The sequence below is a fragment of the Oncorhynchus mykiss genome, chromosome 9 (assembly GCF_013265735.2).
Source record: "Oncorhynchus mykiss isolate Arlee chromosome 9, USDA_OmykA_1.1, whole genome shotgun sequence".
Classification (NCBI taxonomy): Eukaryota; Metazoa; Chordata; class Actinopteri; order Salmoniformes; family Salmonidae; genus Oncorhynchus; species Oncorhynchus mykiss.
Genome location: NC_048573.1, coordinates 9,645,377 through 9,651,376, shown reverse-complemented (window position 1 = coordinate 9,651,376; position 6,000 = coordinate 9,645,377). Strand labels below are relative to the sequence as shown.

The 6,000-nt window shown below is 51.3% G+C and overlaps 1 protein-coding gene across 1 annotated transcript in view; it reads right to left on the bottom strand.

The window, feature by feature from the left end:
• Window positions 1-6,000, bottom strand: part of LOC110531418 (5-hydroxytryptamine receptor 2C) — a 318,685-nt gene that overhangs the window by 217,057 nt on the left and 95,628 nt on the right. The gene's annotated exons all lie outside the window — the stretch shown is intronic.

Below are 6,000 nucleotides of genomic sequence, written 5' to 3'. Positions count from 1 at the left end.
CATATACACACACACACACACACACACACACAGATCCACGGGCATACACACACATATACACACACACACACATACACACACATATACACACACACACACACACACACACACATACACACATATACATATACACACACACACACATTGTTAAACGTTATGTAGGATTAACATCAACAGAGTTGTTCTGTGCCGCCTACAGCAAAGTAGATCACAACCTCTTGATGACGCTCAGTGTTTAACCTCACTAATGACTAACACTACCGACTGAGTAATGTTGTGTAGGGTAGATGACGCTCAGTGTTTAACCTCACTGATGACTAACACTACTGACTGAGTAATGTTGTGTAGGGGTTGACTAACACTACTGACTGAGTAATGTTGTGTAGGGGTTGACTAACACTACTGACTGAGTAATGTTGTGTATAGGTTGACTAACACTACTGACTGAGTAATGTTGTGTATAGGTTGACTAACACTCCTGACTGAGTAATGTTGTGTAGGGGTTGACTAACACTACTGACTGAGTAATGTTGTGTATAGGTTGACTAACACTACTGACTGAGTAATGTTGTGTAGGGGTTGACTAACACTACTGACTGAGTAATGTTGTGTAGGGGTTGACTAACACTACTGACTTAGTAATGTTGTGTAGGGGTTGACTAACACTACTGACTGAGTAATGTTGTGTATAGGTTGACTAACACTACTGACTGAGTAATGTTGTGTAGGGGTTGACTAACACTACTGACTGAGTAATGTTGTGTAGGGGTTGACTAACACTACTGACTGAGTAATGTTGTGTAGGGGTTGACTAACACTACTGACTGAGTAATGTTGTGTAGGGGTTGACTAACACTACTGACTGAGTAATGTTGTGTAGGGGTTCACTAACACTACTGACTGAGTAATGTTGTGTAGGGGTTGACTAACACTACTGACTGAGTAATGTTGTGTAGGGGTAGATGACACTATTAGGAATGTGACCAAATAGCTTTTTGCTAAGGCGTGGCAGTTTCTCTCTCAGGATACAGAGAGACTCCTCCATGCTTTTACTACAAGCAGGCTTGACTACTGTAATGCTCACCTGTCTGGTCTACCCAAGAAAGACATTGGTCAACTGCAAAACATACCGAATGCTGCAGCACGGGTACTGACCAAGACCAGACGGAGAGAACACATTACACCGGTTTAAAGGTCTCTGCACTGGCTGCCTGTGAGTTTTAGATTTAAAGATTCTTCTATTGGTTTTTAAATCAATCCACGATTGTTCACCCCAATACATGTCAGACATGCTTTTAAGTTATGTACCCAGTAGGTCCCTCAGGTCCTCTTGTCATGTACTGTCATGTTGTGTCTTGTCTCTGTCCTTTCCCTTCACCCTGTCTCCCTCTGCTGGTCGTTATTAGGTTACCTTTTCTCCCCCACTTTCCCCCAGCTGTTCCTTGTCTCCTCCTAACTACCCATTCACCCCGTTTCCCACCTGTTCCCTTTTTCCCTCTGATTAGGTCCCTATATCTCTCTCTGTTTTTGTTCCTGTCCTTGTCGGATTCTTGTTTGTTGTGTTTCGTGCCTGAGCCAGACTATCGTCATGTTTGCTGTAACCTTGTCCTGTCCTGTCGGAATCTGCCGGTCTATCTGAGCCTACCACAGTTTGGTTATTAAAGAAGCTCTGTTTAAGTTAGTTCGCTTTTGGGTCCTCATTCACTCACCGTAACAGAAGAATCCGACCAAGAATGGACCCAGCGACTTCGGATCCTCTCCACTCAGCCGCCGGGATCCAGGGAGCGATGCTAGGCAGACACGAGCAGGAAGTGTCTGCTGCTCGACATGCCGTTGAGACCCTGGCCACCCAAGTCTCCAACCTCACAGAACAGGTTCACCATCTCCGCCTCGATCCACCGGCCACTTCCAGGGCTTTCGAATCTCCGGAGCCCAGAATCAATAACCCGCCGTGTTACTCTGGGGAGCCCACTGAATGCCGCTCGTTCCTCACCCAGTGTGATATTGTGTTTTCTCTCCAGCCCAACACTTACTCCAGGAGCACTGCTCGTGTCGCCTACGTCATATCTCTCCTTATTGGACGGGCTCGTGAGTGGGGCACGGCAATCTGGGAGGCAAGGGCTGAGTGTACTAACCAGTATCAGGACTTTAAGGAGGAGATGATACGGGTTTTTGATCGATCTGTTTTTGGGGAGGAGGCTTCCAGGGCCCTGTCTTCCCTATGTCAAGGCAATCGATCCATAACAGACTACTCTATTGAGTTTCGCACTCTTGCTGTCTCCAGTGGCTGGAACGAGCCGGCCTTGCTCGCTCGTCTTCTGGAGGGTCTCCGCGCAGAGGTAAAGGATGAGATTCTCTCCCGGGAGGTTCCTTCCAGCGTGGATTCCTTGATTGAACTCGCTATTCGCATTGAGCGACGGGTTGATCTTCGTCACCGAGCTCGTGGAAAGGAGCTCGCGCTCTCCGTCGCCCCCCTCTCCGCATCACTACCATCTTCCTCTGCCGGCTCGGGTGCTGAGCCCATGCAGCTGGGAGGTATCCGCATCTCGACTAAGGAGAGGGAACGGAGAATCACCAACCGCCTCTGTCTCTATTGCGGTTCCGCTGGTCATTTTGTCACTTCATGTACAGTAAAAGGCCAGAGCTCGTCAGTAAGCGGAGGGCTACTGGTGAGCGCTACTACTCCTGTCTCTCCTTCAAGATCCTGCACTACCTTGTCGGTCCATCTACGCTGGACCGGTTCGTCAGCTTCCTGCAGTGCCTTAATAGACTCTGGGGCGGAGGGCTGTTTTATGGACGAGACCTGGGCTCGGGAACATGACATTCCTCTCAGACAGTTAAAGGAGCCCACGGCCTTGTTCGCCCTGGATGGTAGTCCTCTCCCCAGGATTCAGCGTGAGACGCTACCTTTAACCCTCACTGTTTCTGGTAATCATAGTGAAACCATTTCTTTTTTAATTTTTCGTTCACCTTTTACACCTGTTCTTTTGGGCCATCCCTGGCTAGTTTGTCATAATCCTTCCATTAATTGGTCTAGTAATTCTATCCTCTCCTGGAACGTCTCTTGTCATGTGAAATGTTTAATGTCTGCTATCCCTCCTGTTTCCTCTGTCTCTTCTTCACAGGAGGAGCCTGGTGATTTGACAGGGGTGCCGGAGGAATATCACGATCTGCGCACGGTGTTCAGTCGGTCCAGGGCCACCTCTCTTCCTCCACACCGGTCGTATGATTGTAGTATTGATCTCCTTCCGGGAACCACCCCCCCCCGGGGTAGACTATACTCTCTGTCGGCTCCCGAACGTAAGGCTCTCGAAGATTATTTGTCTGTAGCTCTTGACGCCGGTACCATAGTCCCCTCCTCCTCTCCCGCCGGAGCGGGGTTTTTTTTTGTCAAGAAGAAGGACGGGTCTCTGCGCCCCTGCATAGATTATCGAGGGCTGAATGACATAACAGTGAAGAATCGTTATCCGCTTCCTCTTATGTCTTCAGCCTTCGAGATCCTGCAGGGAGCCAGGTTTTTCACTAAGTTGGACCTTCGTAACGCTTACCATCTCGTGCGCATCAGGGAGGGGGACGAGTGGAAGACGGCGTTTAACACTCCGTTAGGGCACTTTGAATACCGGGTTCTTCCTTTCGGCCTCGCTAACGCTCCAGCTGTCTTTCAGGCATTAGTCAATGATGTCCTGAGAGACATGCTGAACATCTTTATTTTCGTTTACCTTGACGATATCCTGATTTTTTCACCGTCACTCCAGATTCATGTTCAGCACGTTCGACGTGTCCTCCAGCGCCTTTTAGAGAATTGTCTTTTTGTGAAGGCTGAGAAGTGCACTTTTCATGCCTCCTCCGTCACATTTCTCGGTTCTGTTATTTCCGCTGAAGGCATTAAGATGGATCCCGCTAAGGTCCAAGCTGTCATTGATTGGCCCGTCCCTAAGTCACGCGTCGAGCTGCAGCGCTTTCTCGGCTTCGCGAACTTCTATCGTCGTTTCATCCGTAATTTCGGTCAGGTGGCAGCTCCTCTCACAGCCCTTACTTCTGTCAAGACGTGCTTTAAGTGGTCCGTTTCCGCCCAGGGAGCTTTTGATCTCCTCAAGAATCGTTTTACATCCTCTCCTATCCTTGTTACACCTGACGTCTCTAGACAGTTCGTTGTCGAGGTTGACGCGTCAGAGGTGGGCGTGGGAGCCATTCTTTCTCAGCGCTCCCTCTCTGACGACAAGGTCCACCCATGCGCGTATTTTTCTCATCGCCTGTCGCCGTCGGAACGTAACTATGATGTGGGTAACCGCGAACTGCTCGCCATCCGGTTAGCCCTAGGCGAATGGCGACAGTGGTTGGAGGGGGCGACCGTTCCTTTTGTCGTTTGGACTGACCATAGGAACCTTGAGTACATCCGTTCTGCCAAACGACTTAATGCGCGTCAGGCGCGTTGGGCGCTGTTTTTCGCTCGTTTCGAGTTCGTGATTTCTTATCGTCCGGGCTCTAAGAACACCAAGCCTGATGCTTTGTCTCGTCTCTTCAGTTCTTCAGTAGCCTCCACTGACCCCGAGGGGATTCTCCCTGAGGGGCGTGTTGTCGGGTTGACTGTCTGGGGAATTGAGAGGCAGGTAAAACAAGCGCTCACTCACACTCCGTCGCCGCGCGCTTGTCCTAGGAACCTTCTTTTCGTTCCCGTTCCTACTCGTCTGGCCGTTCTTCAGTGGGCTCACTCTGCCAAGTTAGCCGGCCACCCTGGCGTTCGGGGTACGCTTGCTTCCATTCGCCAGCGTTTTTGGTGGCCCACCCGGGAGCATGACACGCGTCGTTTCGTGGCTGCTTGTTCGGTCTGCGCGCAGACTAAGTCCGGTAACTCTCCTCCTGCCGGCCGTCTCAGGCCGCTTCCTATTCCCTCTCGACCGTGGTCTCACATCGCCTTAGATTTTGTCACCGGACTGCCTTCGTCAGCGGGGAAGACTGTTATTCTTACGGTTGTCGATAGGTTCTCTAAGGCGGCTCATTTCATTCCCCTTGCTAAGCTTCCTTCTGCTAAAGAGACGGCACAAATCATCATCGAGAATGTTTTCAGAATTCAGGGCCTTCCGTCGGACGTCGTTTCGGACAGAGGTCCGCAATTCACGTCTCAATTTTGGAGGGAGTTTTGCCGTTTGATTGGGGCTTCCGTCAGTCTCTCTTCCGGCTTTCACCCCCAGTCTAACGGTCAAGCAGAACGGGCCAATCAGACTATTGGTCGCATCTTACGCAGTCTTTCTTTTCGCAACCCTGCGTCTTGGTCAGAACAGCTCCCCTGGGCAGAATACGCCCACAACTCGCTTCCTTCGTCTGCGACCGGGCTATCTCCTTTTCAGAGTAGCCTCGGGTACCAGCCTCCGCTGTTCTCATCTCAGTTCGCCGAGTCCAGCGTCCCCTCCGCTCAGGCTTTTGTCCAACGTTGCGAGCGCACCTGGAAGAGGGTCAGGTCTGCACTTTGCCGTTATAGGACGCAGACTGTGAGGGCTGCTAATAAGCGTAGAACTAAGAGTCCTAGATATTGTCGCGGTCAGAGAGTTTGGCTCTCCACTCAGAACCTTCCCCTTAAGACGGCTTCTCGCAAGTTGACCCCGCGGTTCATTGGTCCGTTCCGTATTTCTCGGGTCATTAATCCTGTCGCAGTTCGACTTCTTCTTCCGCGATACCTTCGTCGCGTCCACCCGGTCTTCCATGTCTCCTGCATCAAGCCCGTCCTTCGCGCCCCCGCTCGTCTTCCCCCCCCCCCCCCCCCATCCTTGTCGAGGGCGCACCCATCTACAGGGTCCGTAGAATTTTGGACATGCGTCCTCGGGGCCGTGGTCACCAGTACCTCGTAGATTGGGAGGGGTACGGTCCTGAGGAGAGGAGTTGGGTTCCCTCTCGGGACGTGCTGGACCGTGCGCTGATCGAGGATTTCCTCCGTTGCCGCCAGGTTTCCTCCTCGAGTGCGCCAGGAGGCGCTCGGTGAGTGGGGGGGTACTGTCATGTACT